Genomic DNA, 18900 nt, shown 5'->3' on the forward strand with positions numbered 1-18900 from the left:
ACCCTTAGTAAGTCTCTTTCTAGACCTTTTTAGGTTTATTTTCTTATCTTTAAAATAAGTGGGTCTGTAGCATAGTACAAGAGAAAGATCATGACTTTGTGATCTGAGGACTTTGATCCAAATTTTGCTTCTTTATACTATATAATCATTGATTATTACTGCTTCTCGTGAAATAAAGAATTTGGACCTGATAGTTTCTGAAGCTTTACCTTGTAGAGCTGTCATAATATGATCTCTTACAATTTGAAGGTCTTAACTGAAGGCAGAATGTCTTTGAATGTTCTGATAAGGCCAAAATGAAACTCTGTGAATGAATTCATTCCTTTTTTTGAGTAGTCACAAGAATTATCAGTTATGTGGAATCTCAATCCATATATGGCTCTTTTGCCAGCTAAATGTTACTGTTCTAGGAGATTTGTGCTTGCTTGTAGTAGGTGCTGAGTTCTGAATGCATGCCATTCAGGAGAATTTCTTGATCTGCTACCTGACAATAATGTTAGGGGTCAATTGATATTCTGCTCAAACTGCTATATAGCTGGTGGCTGAATCATCTGTAAAAAGAGAGTGGGTGGGTTGGGCAAGAGACCAAGCAAATGTAATGACTGCAGTATTTGGATTGCATTGCCAATTGCTGTAATGATTTAATAGGGCACCCACGCAATATGATTTATTCCCCTGCCTGAAGTTAGGAGTTTCAATATGCAAGGGGAAAAAAAGTATTGCACTTTTTGAGGTTGAACTAACTTGTGCTGCATTTTTATTTTATTTTTCAGTGGAGGTTCTTTTTGGTAATAGATTTTTATAACTTTTTTGTTTTCCTATCACCTAGGTTTTTTTCTACATCTACCAGGCCCTCCTCTCAGAGAATTATGACTTATAATAAAGATTTTTATTAAAGAGGAGATTAGGGGAAAAGTCAGCAAAACTGATCAACATATTAAAAAAAATGTGATATTCTATGCAGTGCTCTATACATGTACACTTTCAACTCTTCCCATTTCTGTAAAAGAAGCATCTTCTGATATCTTTTCTTTGGAATCGAGGTAGGGGGCAGCTAGGTGTGCAGTGGATAGAGCACCAGCCTTGAATTCAGGAGGACAGGAGTTCAAATGTGATTCAGACACTTAACACTTCCTAGCTGTGTGACCCTGGGCAAGTCACTTAACCCCAGCTTCAGGGGGAAAAAAAAAGATGGAGTCAAGGTAGTTTGTAATTATTTTCTTATTCTAAACTACAGTCATTATAAACACATAATCAAGAATTATGCTCTTAAAAGTGTAGAGAAATATTATGAATCAAAGAAAGGCAAAGTAAACAAAAACTAGATTTCTTTTGTTGCTTAACATAAAACTTAATTTCTTCTACTCTAAATTTAAAAATTTTTTGTTATACTTATCTAACTGGGGAATGATTAAAGAAGATTGGATCTCCTTTAGAGTTGGCCTTTCTAGGTAGCAACAAATATATTCTTAGATTATTTAATTTTTAACATTATAGAACCACCCTACAAATTTGTGAGTGTGCTGTGTCACCTTCTATGAATAAGCTCCTAGAACAGGGGAAATTCATAAGAGAGATATAGTTTAATAAAACAGGAGTCAAATCCAGTTTTTCATTGTTTTTTGGGGTTTGGAAGTTAATTATTCAAGAATAATAAACAGTAAGACCATTTAGTTCCCCTTCATACCTATCATTTAGAATCCTTAGTTTGGGTATCAAGTTCTTTGTGAAGCTTTTTTTGTTCCATGTTATTAAATAAGTTGTTTTCTCTGCCCTTTCCTAGTTGTTTTTTATTGTATCTTTTGTAATTTTTTTAAATCTGTAGCTCTTATCAATATCATTCTAAGGAAATATATCAAAGATGTTGTTCTTAAAGAAAACAATTCAATGACTGTTAGAAATATGGTAGTTGCTAATGGTGTGGCAAGGTCAAAATGTAAAAGATAGTGAATTGAAATGAAAAGAATAATAAAAAATGGAAAACAAAGACAAGAACTCATAAACTATTGCTGTAAAATAGTCTAATTAATCCTGAGAAAATAGGCAAAAACTATCAGATAGACTTAGTGACAATTTTAATTAATACTTCCATAGTGAAACACAGACTTCAAGAAGTTGAAAGAACATGAGAAGACCAATTTTTTTTAAAGCTGCCAATCACCACTAAAAAGAAAAACCACTTGTGGTGGGCAAAACACAACATGGAGTACTGAAAATTGAGAAAAGATATTTTTTACTGATGAAATTTCCTTTTTAAAAATTTAATGTATTTAGTATTCTATTTCCCTAGTTACTTATGAAAACATTTTTACCATTCATTTTTAGAAGTTTAGAGTTTCAAATTCTCTCCCTTCTTCCTTCACCATTTCTCCTTCTCCCATTGAGAAGGCAAGCAATTCAATGAATGTGATTAATTTGTAGTCATATAAGATATTTACATATTAGTCATATTATGAAAGAAAACATAGACCAAAAAAATTCATAAGAGAAAAATAAAGTTTAAAAAAGTATCCTTCTGTATTCATACACCATCAGTTCTTTCTCTGGGCATGGATAATATTTTTCATTGTAAGTTCTAAAATAGCTGTCATTCATAGTTGATCATCTTACAACATTGCTATTATTTTGTACATAGTACATTTCACTTTGCATCAGCTCATATAAGTCTTCCCAGAATCTCCCCATTTCTTATAGAACAATAGTATTTCGTCATAATTACAAATCCCAATTTGTTCATCCAGTCCCCAGTTGATGGGCATTTCTTCAGTTTCTAATTCTTTGCCATCAGAAAAGAACTGCTATAAATATCTTTGCTCAGATAGATCCTTTCCTTTTTGGAGTTCTTTTAAATTTCTTTTGGGACACAGGATTAATAGAGATATTACTATTGTCAAAGGATATGCACTTTTTTATAAGCCTTTGGGTGTAGTTTCAATTTGTTCTACTGAACAGTTGAATCTACTGAACAGTGACAATGCATTAATATTTCATTTTCTCCACATTCTCTCTCCACCATTTGTCATTTTTCTTTTCTGTCCTACTAGCCAATCTACTATATATGAGGTAGTACCTCAAAATTATTTTAATTTCCATTTCTCCAATCAGTAGAGCATTTTTAAATATGGCTATAGATAGCTTTTACTACTTTACCCCAAAACTATTCATATCTTTTGATCATTTATCAATTTGGGAATAGCTCTTATTTTTATAAATTTGGCTCAGTTCTCTATATGTTTGAGAAATGAAACCTTTATCTGAGAAATTTTCTTCAAACTTTTTTCATTACTACTATTTGTTATTCTCTCTTCTTTCACCCTATCCCTCATCAAAAGTGTTTTGCTTCTGACTATCTCTCCCTCAATCTGCTCTCTTTTCCATTATCCTATCCTCTTCCTTCTATTTTTTTCCTTTTCCTTCTACTTTCCTATATGATAAGATAGACTTCTATACCTACTTGAATGTGTGTGTTATTCCCTCTCTGGGCCAGTTCTTCTGAGAGTAAGGTTCATTCACATTCATTGCAATCTCTTTTGTGTGTGATGATTTAGCCCATTCTGTTTCTCAAGGTTATATACCAAAACTGTTGTCAGAAGAAGGGTATGCCCAAAAGACTTGGCCATATTTATCTAACTAAAATATCTTCCCTAAAAAAATGTTTCGGAGATTTTTTTAAAACTTTTATTGGATCTGGATATCGTTTCCCTATTTAGAGAATAATGAACTCTAATAAATGTATTGACATATTGATAATAGAATTCTTCCAGAATTGTAGAAATTTGCAAACTGCTGTGTGATACTGCAATACAACCTTTTACCATACTCCCACAAATAGCAAAAGCTTAAAAGATTTATATAAGAGATTAACATGCTTCAGTGGGCTGAGAACTCACCTTATTTAAATCCCATTGAAAACCTATGAGTTATCATCAAAGATAGACTTGAAGAACGGATTATTCATCAGAGTCATGCCTGTATCCAGTCACATAACCAGTGTGATAAAAGTCTGGCATCATGTTGAACACTTGAAGGATTTGCATTAAAATATTGTTAATTTAATGCTATTGATGTATAAAATAGGTGACTGAAATAAAAGGACCTTGCTCATACTGGTTGTTTTGTTTTTGTTTTTGAAGATGTAAAAACTAGTAAGCTTTCATGTACAAGTGAATAAATTTATGTATTTTATCCCAGTTAATTTATATACCACTGAAATCACTTTGTGAGCAGGAACTATTTTTCTGCATTTGTTCTTATAATGGGTATATAACATATATAGTAGACACTTGATACGTAATTGTACAATTAATATTTTATAAATAAATAAATTCATTTATTCATTTAAAAATGCCTATATATGTCTATCTTACCCAAAACATTTTCAAAGATACCTCAGAAAGTCATCAATCCACAAGCATTTATTAAGCATTGTATACCCTAGACTATCTAGAGGCTGGGGTTAGGAAGCTAAAAATGAAAGTCTCTGCCTCCAGGGGGACACCAGTTGAGTCAGAATGCATAGAGCAATAGTTCTGGAATCAGGGAGACCAGAATTTTTTTCAGCTTTATACACTTGTCATGTGTCCTAGGCACATCACTTCTCTTTTGTTTGTCTTAATTTCCTCAGATTAAAATGGGATAATAATAGCATTCTACTTCCCAGGGCTGTTGTGAGGATCAAATGGGATATTTGTAAAGTGCTTAGCACAGTGCCTATTATATCAGTGCTCAGAGAAGCTAGGGTAGGGCACTGGATAGAGAAGATAGAGCAGTTCAAATTTGACTTCAGACACTTTTACTAGCTACATGTCCCTGGAAAAGCTTCTTAATTCCATTTGCCTCAGTTTCCTCACCTGTAACTTCAGCTGGAGAAAGAAATGGCAAACCGCTCTAGTATTTCTGCCAAGAAAACCACATGGGTTTGTGAAGAGTCAGAAATGATTAAAAGAGCTTGTAATGAACATTTCTGTATGTTATTTATCTGAGGTTGAGTAAACTTTGCTTTTCTTCTGTTCAGGAGTGAACTATAGAGCAGGAATATCACAAGCTAATAAATACAGAAATAAAAAACTTTTGAAACAAGACCTCTTCTCTTTGCTGCCTTTAAAGAAAAGGAAGTCCAAGGACCAGTTGACTAGGCTGCTTTGTTTTTAGATTCTCTTATCTTGTGTTTCTTTATTGATCCAAACAATCCTGTGGTTTACATGTGGCATGCTGAACTCCTTTGCTGGATCTTTGTCATAGACTCAGTGAGTGCTCCTCAAGGCTTTGTACAGGACACACTTCTCTTTCCCCTCTATACAATAGTGCTTGGTGACCTCATCATCTCTCACAGATTGACTTGTTATTTCTATACAGATGATAGACCTGTTATCTCTATACAGGTGGTTTCTGATTCTATCTATCTATCTATCTATATACACACATACATATATATATATATATATATACATACAAATATATATATATACACACATACATATATATACATACAAATATATACAAATATATATATATATACACATACATATATATACATACAAATATATATATGTAGTCCTGATCTTTCTCTTGAGTTCTATATCCCTATCACAGAAAGCCTTTGGGATGTCTGGTTGTATCATTGACTTCTCAAACTCTATGTGAAAAACAGAAATCTTTTTTCTTTTTTTTTCCCCCAATAGCATTTTGTTTTTCCAAATACACATAAAGATAGTTTCCAGCATACATTTTTTTAAGGTTTTGTGTTCCAAATTTTTCTCCCTCCCTCCCTTAACTCCCCACTTCCCAAGACAGGAAGCAATCTAATATAGGTTAAACATGTATAATCTTTTCAAGCTTTTTTTTTCCATATTTATCCTACTGTACAAGAAAATAAGACCAAAAAGGAAAAAAAAAACATGAGAAAGAAAAACCAAACAGACAAAGGTAAAAATACCATGCTTGGATCCACATTCGGTTTCTTTAGTTCTCTCTTATGCAGATGGCATTCCCTGTTCAGGTGCATTGGAACTGTGAATCACTACATTGCTGAGAAGTCTTGTCTATCATAGTTGATCATCACATAATCTTGGTGTTACTGTATGTAATTTTTTCTTGATTTTGTTCACTTCACTCAGCATAAGTTCATGTAAATCTTTTCAGGCTTTTCTGAAGTCAGCCAATTCATCAAGAAATAATTCTTTTCTTCAAAAACATTCCCTTTTCTCCAACTTTCTTTTTATTGTCCAGGGTTCCACAATCCAGCTATCTAGGTTCACAATCTCAATGTCATTCTATTTCTAATATAATGTTGAAACTTGTCATTTAAAAATTTCCAACATCTCCCAAATGTTCTTTTCTCTACATGTATACAATTACTACTATGGGCCATCATCATTTCTTATCTGGATTATTGAAAAAAAAAACACTATTGAATCCATTCAGTTGTACAGTGGTTCCAGAGTCAGAAAGATTAAAGTTTAAATGAAGCTTCAGATATATAGTAACTGTGTGACTGTGGGGCAGTCATTTAACCTTTATCTTCCTCAGTTTCCTCACTTATAAAATGAGGATAATGATAGCACTTCCTACTAGGGATGTTGTGAGGATAAAATGAGATATTTATAAAATGATTTGCAAACTTTAAAACAATATGTAAATGCTAGCTATTACTGTTATTGTTGCAAATACTATCAATAAGAGCCTTATGGTTAGTCTCTCTGCCTAAAGTCTTTTCCTATTCTGATCTATTCTATGTTCATCTGCCAAAGTGGTCTTCCCAAAGTATAGATCTCTTTGGTATTTAAAGCCCTTAACAGTCTGGTCTCTACCTACCATTTGTCCATTGTCTTTATATTTTATTCCCCTCAATACATTTTATACTCTAGCTACATTGATATTCTTGCAGTTTCTCAAAGAAGTTCATCTATCTCCAAGTTTCTAAAATCCCTTATTCATAGAATGGTTCTTTTCCTCACCTTGGCCTTCTAGCTTCTGACTGATGACCTAAGAAAAGTGATTGAAGAGATACATAATAGGAGAGCTGAGAGACAGCAGTGACTAGGAAATTAGAGAAGGAAAGAGAATGTAGGAGAAGGGACTAGAAATAATATTGAAGGATGAAGCCTGAAGGAAAAGTATAGAAGAAAAGAAAGTTATTAGGCATTGAAATAATCAGATTGATCCTGTCTTTTTTATTGCTTCTGTTTACAATTAATTGTTTTGTTTTGTAACTGCCTAAATTATGAACCTTATTTAGAAATTCAGCTGGTGTGTAAAGAGTTAAATTTAGACATCTAGTTCTCCTGTTAATCACTGTTCTATTTTGAGTCAAGGAAATGGGTTGTCCTTAAAAGCTGCAGGTGGATGCCAGTATCTTTACACCACTAAGCTGTTCTTCAGAAATGTCTGACTTGTTATCCAAAGAAATCTGGTTTTCTATCTCTGTTCTTGCAGATGCAGCTAGATTCAAAAAGCGAACATTTCTTAGACACAGGAGGGAAAGAGGGAGTTGTTGCTTCCACTTATTCTCAATTTTCATTCAATCTTCCATCTATGATACTCACCTTCCTATCTTTTGCTCTTTTTAAAACTATAAAAGAGAACTGTCCCCCTCATTTGGAGTCTTAGTTTTACTGAGAAAGCTGAGATCCTATTTATTGGAAAATATGTGCTTTATTATTAAATTGAATGTACTTGGAACTTTGTGTCTCAATCTACTTTAATTTTTATGGTTAAGAGCATTTAATATCTTCCAGATAATATGCTAAGTGGCGATACAAAAGAAGCTAAAAGATATCCAGCCCTTGTCCTAGAAAACTTATAGTCTCATAGGGAAAGACATACTAATGGATAATGGGGAAGAGAGTAAAAGAAGAAGGGACATGTTTTTGAAATCTGGAAGTTAAACTCAGAGCTGACAGGACACAGAAATGTTGATTTCAAGATCTGAGGTTATGTTTGAGTACTGACTTGAGAAAAAGCACTTCTAAAGAAGCATACGTTCTTAGAACTGCAGTAATAATATAATAATAATAATAATAATAATAATAATAATAATAATAACAGCAGCAATAGCTAAATAATTACATGGCACCTTAAGGTTTGCAAAGAGCTTTTTATATATTATTTTATTTGACCTCAAGAAGAGACCTTACAGGCCACTATTGGATCTTCCAAAAAAAAATATGAGAACATATCTTCCATATAGGCTCCTTAGGAAAACATGTGTGAATAGACTTCAAATGAAGGTGTCTCAACTCTAACCCTTTCATATTTCATGTAAGAAAGCAAAAGCCCCCAGAAAAGGAAAGTGTTTTACTGGATAATAGTCACATTTTAAAGTAGATTCCATGGTACATGAATTATACTTATTTCTTCCAGAAGAAGATTTCTACTTGGAAAGAGAAGTTGGACTTGGTGCATTACTGCATAGTGATAGTATGTCCCCTATAAAAGAATCAATAAACCATTTTGAAAATCAACATTTGTTGATTTTATTAAGAGCAGAGACAACAATTATGACTCAAAAAGTATGTAAATCTAAGGATTGAATTCTATTTTGTGAAAGGGGGTAAATCACACTATTTAATATTTTAAAAATCTTTTGGATTGCTTTAAATGTACTAAGCATACAATTCTCTTAATTAGATTTCTTTTCATATCACACTATTACAGTTATACATGCTGATACTTTGACTTAAGCTTTATATGCATTCTTAGTATGCATTGTCTATAAATTAACTCTATAAATGTGTAGTCTATAAGCAAAAATAAAATTGTTCAAGGAAATTGATGGTAAAAAGTGTTGAGGGATGAATAGAAAGAAAAAAGGAGGAGGGAAAAGGGAAAAGAAAGGGTGGTTTTTTTTTTTTTTGTAAAGTAACATCATTTTTTATCCAAATCAATACTTTTCTTCTTTTAGTCAAATATAATTATATTTAAGCCTTACAAAAATAATTATCATAATTCTTATATGTATATTATCATAATATAATTCTTATATCATAATTCATAATCATATCATAATTCTTATATATATATTGTCCCATCTAATCCAACTCACTTATTTTTACAAATGGAGTACTGAGGCTCTAAGAAGTTAAATGATTTAATTGAGATTACTCAATCAGTGAGGATATCAAAATTTGAATCCAAAACTTCTAATTCCAAGTCCAGTTATTTTTATTATAATAGCACTCTGTCAACCTCTTTGCTCATCTATAATTTGTCACCCATTTGTCAAAAGACCAGATTTACTTTCCTTTATCTTTATTGTGAAAGTCAAATGAAATTACGGATATGAGCATATTTTATAATTTTAAAAAGCATTGTATAAATTGCTTCTTCCTGTTATAATATTTAGAACAAAATTATAGTGTTAAATTATTATAATGTTAAAATTATTTATAGTGTTAGAATAGAATCACCAAGATATGCCAATAGCTACTCCTCTACTTCTGACTCCATTCTGGGAAAGGGAAAATAATGTGGGTTTTATATATATATATGTGTGTGTGTATGTATGTATGTATATATATATATATATATATATATATATATATATATATATAAAAGAGAGAGAGAGAGAGAGAGAGAGAGAGAGAGAGAGAGAGAGAGAGAGAGAGAGAGAGAAGGAAATGAAGAAATTTTCTTTTCATCTATATCTAAAGACACTGTATATACTGATGCCCACTTCACAGAGTCATAAGTTGGAAGGAACCTAGAGGATTATTTTGCTTAAGCCATGATTGACCAAGAATCCTATCTAGCACCTTCTTAAGAAGAAGATTCAAGTAGAGGTCCCCCCTGATTTTTAAATCCAGGTATCTATTAATCCAGATCACTTAGTCTTTGCTGAAAGATTTTTAATGATGGAGAATCCATTATTATCTGAAGCATCTGATTTCCCTCATAGACAATCATACTTGTTAAGTAGTTTAGAAAAACAAACAAATTCATTGATGAATTATACTTATTTCTTCCAGCAGAGGATTTCTACTTGGAAAGAAGAGTTGGTGCATTAGTGCATAGTGATAGTATGTCCCCATAAAATAATCAATAAATCATTTTGAAAATACATGAAAAAACAAAAAATGCAGAAGGGGTACCAACTGTACCAGTATATATATTGTATAAAAGAGAAATTCAGTTTCTTATACAATCTTCTTTTTTTGTACATTGAAACATGTTTGTTGATGATTTTTAATTTTATAATAAAAAGAAAATTTTAAAATTAAAAATACTTGCTAGGAAATTTTATGTTTATCTGCAACCTTTCCCATAGCAAGAAGCAGCTAGGTAGAATAGTAGACTGGACCAAGAATCAGGAATATCTGAGTTCAGGTCCAGCCTTAGACACTTAACTGTGTGATCCTGAGCACATCCTGAGAAAGCCATTTAATTTCTGTTTGCCTCAGTTTCCTGATCTATAAAATGGAAATAATAATAGCACCTATATCTCAGGGTCATTTTAAGGGTCAGGTGGGACACTTGTAAACCTTAAAGTTTATATAAATGCTATCATCATCATCATCATCATCATCATCATCATCATCATGATCATCATGGTGGTAGTGGTTGTTATTGTTCCTATTCCTACCTAATCTTTTCAGATCCTCTATTGTTTAAGCAGTACCAAATCATTTTGATAAATACTGCTGTGTAGTACGATTTGAGATCACATATTGCTAGTCCTCTTTCCTTCTCATTATTTTCATTAGTTCTCTTGACATTTGACCTTTTGCCCTCCAAATGAATTTTGTTATTTTTTTTTCCACCTTTGTAAAGAAATCCTTTGGTGATTTGATTTGTCATGGGATAAGCAAATTAATGAGGATAGTGTGGTCTTATTAAAATAGTCCTATCTCTGGGTAATTAACATTTCTCCTATTATTGTAGATCCATATTTATTTGTATAAAGAGTGTTATGTAGTTGTATTTATATAGTTTATATTTCTGTCTTAAAAGTAGACTCAAATATTTTATATTTTCTTTAGTTTTTTAAAATTAATTTCTCTTTCTTTATCTTTCTGCTAGATTATGCTGGTAATATAGAGAAATATTGATGATTTATTTAGACTTTTTTCATAACCTGTAACTTTGCTGAAGTTATTTCAATTAATTTCTAAGTTGACTCTTTAGAGGTCTCTAAATAAATCTTCATATCATCTGCAAAAAGTTAAAACGTTTTTCATCTTTACCTATGTTTATTCCTTAATTTCTTCATATTGTGATGGCTAGCATTTTGAGCATTATATCAAATAATAGTGATGACTTATAGGAGTTGAAGGGGAGACTGGGCCTCTAGGCGGTGCAGTGGCTAGAAAATTAAGCTTGGAATCGGGAAGACTCATCTTCAGATACTTATTAGTTGTGTGTCCCTGGGTGAATCACTTAATTCTGCCTCAGTTTCCTCATCTGTAAAATGAACTAGAGAAGGAAATGGCAAACCATTCCATTATCTTTGCCTTAAAAACCTCAAATAGTGTCATGAAGAGCCTGAAGTACTGAAAATGACTCCACCGTCAAAAAACTTCTTGTTCAGAATGGATTGGACGGGTTTGCTTTGTCTTAACCCATTCCCTGCCATTGTGGTGCCATAGTGAGTGTGGATATTCAATTACTAGTGTTTAACTCAGAACTCAAGAGAACCACCACCCTCAGCCTCCCATAAACTCATCAGAGATTAGAAGAGTGAATACCCATACCTAGAAATACTCATGATAATGGACATCCTTGCTTTACCCCTGAACTTCTTAGAAATTCTCCTTGCCTCAACTTTGTCAATTCCTTCCCCATATTGTGAATGTCCTTCCTCTCTGCCATCCTATCTTGCAAGGTTAGGATCAGTTCAAATCTCATCTTTTTTTTTTTTTTTGAAATATTCCCTGATCTCCCCAGTTAGAAATAATCTGATCCTACTCTGAATTTAATTCAATTCAATAAACATTTATTAAATGTTATCAAAGTTATATATTCAACATTCTGCTGGGAACTGGCAGTAGAAAGATAAAACCTGTCAATCCCTTCTCTCAGGAAAATTTTCAGCCTAGTAATGACAATATGCTAACAATTATAATAAAAGTTAAAAACTGATTATTTGCATCAGTGAGCTTAAACTGAATGGCCCGAGAGATTCAAGAAGACAAGGGATAACTCCTAGCTGGGGAATTAGGGGAAGCTTTCTGAGAAAAGTCAACTGCATCATCCTTGAAGAATGTTGAAAGACAACTCTAGTGAATGACTTGCTCCAAGACATGGAGATTCTTGGAAAAGGCAGGATAAAATTAACACCACCACCACCACCACCAACAAGGTAGTCCAGATGGTCAGGAAGCACTTATTATCTTTATCGATGATTTGAAAATCGTATACTAACTTGTATTTTTATAACATAATTTTAATTAAATTAATTAATTTAAATAAATAAATTTATTCTCTCTGATAAAATTAATATCCAAAGACAGGGATTATGGAGCATTTGTGTCTTGTCTTTTTAAACAATACAGACTTTTTCAAGGTAGATTATCTTAGTAAGCAGCCTAAGGTATTGTTGCTTCTAAGGGGTGCTTTACTTTTTCTCCATTTTCTATCATTCTTTCCTTTTCTACTTTTCCATTTTCTTACCTATTCTTCTTTTTTTCTTGTTTATATAATAGACATTTTATGACATATTGGGCACTTCTTAATTGTCTTGTAGCACTTAAAGCTTAAAAATTTCCTAGGAAATTTTACAGAAAGCTAGATGATATAATTTTTAGAGCACCATCCCTGGAATTAGGAAAACCTGACTTCAAATCTGGCCTAAGACACTTGACATTCATTAGCTGTATGACCTTAGACAAATCACCTAACCCCAATTGCCTTGCCAAAAAGAAAAAGAAAGAAAAATGTCCTAGTTTTCCTATTCTGTGTATGTCTCTTTTTTAAAAGGAGTCTTTCCACTTGGTGGAAGTTCTTGAATTGGTGATGTTGGTGAAATGGACAACACAAGTGTCTTTAAGGTAGCAACTTCTGCTTGAAGTACATCAATCTTTCATTGTGCTTCTTTTAATTGTTTTTCAGCCATTGCCTGCTTAATATTAGCTTTTCTCACCATTTTATGCACTTCCTCAAAGAGACTAGCTGTGAATTCTTCTAATTCTTGTTCCAGTTGATCTTGAACTTTTGAAAGCCTTTCACATGCTTCATCTTTTAGTTTCAATTCCCTCTGAGCTTTTCCAAGTTCTTCTTTTAATTTTTTTATAACCCTTTTCCCTTGAAAATTACAACCTACACAGAATAGGCCAGGTAAATTGTCATGAGGCAGAATACATCAAAATGCTATGATTGCTTCCTTTTTGTAAGGATACAAAACTTAGAACTTACTCAATATAATTAGATAAACATTTATTTAGTGACTCTGTATCAAGTATTGTGATAAGGTCTGGGAATATAAATATAAGACTAAAGCACTTGTTTCACTAAGAGCTTACATGCTACTAGGGGAGCTATAACACCAATAACAGTTATTTTAAGTATTTCATAAGGTAATTTGAAGAAGGAGACCACAAACAACTCAGGGGATATGGAGAGGTTTTAAAAGGGACTTCTGAAATGAGCCTTGATGGAAGCTAAGGATTATAATTTGTAATCCCAATTAGCACTGGAAGGTACTTTAGAGACCATTTAGTCCAGCCTCCTAATTTTACTTGTGAAGAACTGAAGCTAAGAGAGAGAGAAGAGGTCCTAAAATGAGTTAATGGAAGGACTAGAATCTCCGGAGTCATAGACCAGCACTCTTTCTAGTATCCTATGTTGTCCAGTAGCACAGACCATTTCACTTGATTATTTGTGTTGGAAGTTTCTTCCTAAATTTAAAGCAATCAATTTATTTAGAATCCAAGGACAAGTGTTATCTTCTCAGTGAGATGCATGTCTTCTTATTCTAGAATAGACACAAGCCTTTGAATTGTTTTCCTTTTCCTAGGAGATTTGTGTGAATTGGAAAGGAGAAAGAAATATAACCATTGCTCTCTTGACAGGATTTCAAATATTCTAGTCATTTAGATGTTCAAAGTCTTAAAGTCTATTAGTACCCAAGTGGACATTTCCATAACAGATACTCTCCTCCTAAAAGATAGCTGTTCCCCACTCTAAATATCATAATTTTATGCAGATGTCTTTACTGCATTAAATTCAATGCCCAAAGATACAGGATAGGCACTTTGGTCCTTGGCATTTGACAAGATAGCCCTCATGGCCTGATAAGACACATCTGTTTCTATTACATTGGATTTTTCTTGATCGAAATGAAAGCCTTCCACAGTTAAGGCAGTTATTCTTGTGAAGAAATCCCATGCTACTACTGTCTATCTACTCAGGTTACTTATACCTTCAGAATCTAATAGTTAATGTGCAATAAGAAAATGGTATTTACACACATATATTGTATCTAGGTTATATTATAACACATGTAAAATGTATGGGATTGCCTGTCATCAAGGGGAGGGAGTAGAGGGAGGAAGGGGATAATTTGGAAAAATGAATACAAGGGATAATGTTATAAAAAATTACTCATGCATATATACTGTCAAAAAATTATAAATAAAATTTTAAAAAATCCCATGCTATGTTTCCCATCCATAATCTGAAGGGAAGTCTATATTTGGAGTCAGGGTGGGGGCAAAGAGAAATTTTTTATACATTCTGTTGAAATATTCTCTTGAGAAGCCCACTTTCAAAAATTTTGATTTTCTTAAAGGAATGCATGTTGCTGGCAAAAAAAAAAATCTGAGCAGCTACTTTTCAGAACCTAAATGGTTAATGTTAGAAAAAATTTGCTGCAAATAAATTGATCAGTATGCAAGACGGTTGTCACTGGCTGAATCATGGTCCACAGTTAAGGTAAACAGATCTGTGATGACATTTTCTGAGCAGAATACAAATGGGGCTACGTTTCCTCCCAGAGGTTTCTGACATTTTCACTACACGGATAACATAGTCTCACAAGAAGGTATTGCTCAGAAGGAAGAATTATTACCCTGGTTTAATTCCTCTGAAAAAGGTAGGACTGTTATATTTGGTGATCTTTCTGTGAGAATAATTATTCTAAGACTTGTAGGGATTGAGGAAAAAATGGTATGCTTTGGTGAAAAATCATCATTTCCTGGGAAGCTTTTGGATTGTAGCTGGCTTTTACTGTTGTCAAAAAAAAACATGTCTAGTTTTGCTGTTAAAGTTGTCATTTAATTTAAAAATTATTAGCATTTTTCTTCTTGTTAACACAAAGGCAAAATGTGACCAGACATCTTATTTTAGTTTTGTTTCATCTGCAAACCATTCAACTTTCATTTTTTTCCAAGTGGATTATCTCGGTATGTCAATGTTTAGAATAGAAATGGGTCTGTTGCTAAATGTGGCACTCCTGACAAAGATTTTTTTCATGCAATAAGGAAGCTTTCAAAGTCCTTGGCTCATATTATTTAAGAAATATGAACATAAAAATCTTCTAAATTTCTGTTTAAAACAGGACAGGTTTTTTGGGGGGGATAATTCTGAAATAAGAGTTGAAATCTCTCAGAGGGATCATGGATGCCTTAGTCTGTCTGCTACGTATGTTCTTAGATCTTCTCTGTCTGGATTTGTACATTTGACATATGATAAGGACATATGTAGTCAGGTAGCTTATGCTTGAACAGAAAGCAAGTCAAAAAAGGAATAGATGGGGTTTGAAGCCAAGCTGTGACCTTGATACTTCCTTATATCTTGTGCAAATTGGGGCACATATTTCAAATCACATATTTAGGGCACATAGTTCAAAGTCACGCCTTAGTGACTTAAATCCCTCTGAAAACAGAAGAGAATGAATTTTCTTGGGACTGCTTATTTCTTCCCAGAAATTCCTTAGTTTCTCCAAAAGCAATTAGGAATGATTACATCATATTAATGTTTGTCAAGTATGTTATGTTTCTTCATGTCATTTTTATAATACATGATCTCTTTTCATTCTCATGTGAGCTCTGTGAAGTTGACAAGACTAATAGCACCCCCATTTTCCAGGGAAGGATAGAAGCTGAAAGAATGGAGGTGATTTCGCCAAGTTAAATTTTCACAAGCTAAATAATGAGAAAGCCATTGCTGGAGCCCAAGAGTTTATTACTAGTTTTGTGCTATTGTTAAACACCTTTATTTGATAAGGTTTCTACAATATAGAAAGATTAAAGTCGCAAGTATGTTGGGAATGTTTATATTTTACTTTTTCGCCAACTCTATTTTTGTAATAGAATTTTTGTGTTAGAATTTTTAGTATTCTGGCTTTCTCTTTTCATGAATAGATTTAAATTCTATTTTTTTGACTATGACAAATATATTGTGATGTCTTGGGTAAGTCACTTATCCCCTCACCATCCCATCTGAAATCCTTAGACATTGTCTGAGTTTAATATTTGACTTTGTCTCCCCTGCTTTGAGAATATGGTGGATGCTGGCCAAATTTAATTGAATTGAACTTTAAGGATTTATGAAACGTGTCCTTAAGGAAATAATTATTTCAGAGCTTGCAGGATGGCCTAACTTAGAAATCCTTAATCTTTTTATTAAGATAGTTTAATTTTCACTTCACTTAAATGGTCAGAATCATTACTATTATCACTCTCACCTCCCTCCCTTTTACCATCCCCATCCAATCCACTATTCTCAATTCCTTCACACAATTTAAAGATCACTAGAGCATAATAAAGGTACTGAGGAGGGTGGGTAAATGGGAATGAGGAAGGAGATAGAGATGGAATGCTAACTGGAATTCTTCTGGCCAGGAAATACTATTGCCAGTTACATTGCTCTCTTTGCTAAGAACCATAGCAAAATTTGGAGAAGATGCCATGGTAGCAGGAATTGACTTGGAGATCTGCAATTAAAGCTTAAATATCTCCCTGTAAAATTTATTATTTAGGTTTTGGAGGCCTTGACCTGCCTAGAGAATAGATCCCTAAATAAAAAGCTAGGAAACCAGTTTCCATTTTTGACGTTATCTACTTGTAAAATGGAATTTAGGACAGATTTTTCTAACATGTGAGCTGCATATTAGAAGTATGCTGGGCCTTTTTGAGGCAAAAATAGTAATATTTCATGTAATAATAATAATAACTATGCTTATACATTTTACAGAGAACTTTCTTCATTATTTGAGTGTTAGTTCTCAGATGATTAGCTTGAGCTAATTTGGAATTGACTATTTCTAAAGATCATTGTTGGTCCTTTAATTCACTTATGATAAATAAGGACTGCCCCTTCCCTTTCATAGTATTCTTGAAAGTTGCATATTACTTTATTGTTATTTCTAATCACCATTGCCACTTGAGTTCCTGTGACCTATAATTTCTCTGTATCATATGTAACCTTAAATCTCTAGCTAACTTTTGTAAGATCTTTGTGTTTAACTGTTCTTAACATTTTTTGGTACTTAATTTGAAATTTGAATTTAAATTCTCTGTATCTTATGTTGCTTTTTGTGTTTGCATTGTAAAAGATGTTTAACCATATTGACTTATTTTTGAAGGTGATGTGAATGTTGGATACAAGTTCCCAACTCTTAAAATATCGATATTGCAATTCTGGAATAGATTTGAATCATTTTCTAAATTTTCAATACTTCTCAGTGCTTTTTAGAAATTTAAAGGCTGAATGTCTCTCTATTGTAATGAGCAGATTTGCTTTGGGTGTTTTATAGGAAGCAAGGTAAAAAAAAATATCATCTGCAAATCCAAAGTTTTTACTTCCTCACTTTTTGTCAGCTCCAAGAAAATATAACAGAGAGTAACCTGTGGGATATACGTAAGATAATACTGTAGCAGCTTAAGAGAGGCTAAAAACCAGGGGAAAATGCAAGAATTCTAAGGTGATTTGATTGATGGCTGTGTTGTTGAAGTGTAGGGCTTCAGATCTAGAGAAGGAGCTCATTGTGACTAGCCAGAGGGAACGTGAATCTATTTGAAAAGGTGATATAGATTGATGTCATATGCTACTAAAAACAGGGTTCACTTATTTGTAGATAAAGATTTCTGTGGTTCGCATATTGACAGTTTTAAAATGCACAATTATCTGTTTTTTATTTTATTTTTATTTATTTTTCTAAATATTTTCCAATTGCATTTTATGTTCAGGCTGTACTTGGGAGTTTTGTGTGCTTTATGGGGCCTACAACTAAGTGACACTTTTGGTGTAGTAAGAAACACTTTAAATGATCTTTAATCTCATCGAGGTGGTCCACTTTCCAGATACAATCTGTAGCTCATCTAAACCCTTTTATCCTATGTGACTCTTTTCTATATCTTCCCTCAAGGCCTTCAGAAGGGACCTAGCTAGGGACCTTCCTTTAGTTACACTGACATTTTAGGCATATCAGCACAGCACTTGGACTATTTATTAATTATTCCATGCTCTCAACATAAGAGGTTCACTTTCTTTTCTGATCATAATTCATCTCACTGATATTCTTTTTTAATAATTTAATATTTCCCCCCAATTACATATAAAAACAATTTTAAATATTTTTATTTTAATTCCAATTTTCTCTCTCTTTTCCTCTTATTCCTCCTTAACAGTAAGCAATTTGACATATGTTTTACATCTACATGCAAAATATATTTCCATGTTAGTCATGATGTAAAACACAGACCAAAAAACCCTAAGAAAAATAATGTAAAGAAAAAATATGCTTTGATCTGAATTCAGAATCCATATGTTATTGTTTTCAGGATTCTTCTCTTGCACAATTTTTGATCAGTAATATTTTACAACTTTCTTGTGCCTACTACACATTTCTTTATTGTTGTTTGAGTGACCTCAATATTAATTACTTGGATACTCTGAAATACACATACACACATTTTATGGGCCTAGTTATATAACTGTCTATATGTACACACACATATTTCTGTT

General features: G+C 32.8%; 1 protein-coding gene across 3 annotated transcripts in view; it reads left to right on the forward strand.

Annotated features, from left to right (window-relative positions):
* The window catches only part of ARNT2 (aryl hydrocarbon receptor nuclear translocator 2), a 258328-nt gene that overhangs the window by 46022 nt on the left and 193406 nt on the right, over window positions 1–18900 (forward strand). The window contains exon 1 of one of the 3 annotated variants that reach the window (XM_074295241.1): window positions 14789–15025. The exons of the other annotated variants lie outside the window; for them this stretch is intronic. The gene's annotated coding sequence lies outside the window, so the exon portion shown is untranslated. Of the gene's footprint in view, window positions 1–14788; window positions 15026–18900 lie in introns of those variants that run through there. 3 annotated transcript variants of the gene reach the window in all.

Source organism: Sminthopsis crassicaudata, chromosome 2 (assembly GCF_048593235.1).
Source record: "Sminthopsis crassicaudata isolate SCR6 chromosome 2, ASM4859323v1, whole genome shotgun sequence".
In the NCBI taxonomy this organism is placed as follows: Eukaryota; Metazoa; Chordata; class Mammalia; order Dasyuromorphia; family Dasyuridae; genus Sminthopsis; species Sminthopsis crassicaudata.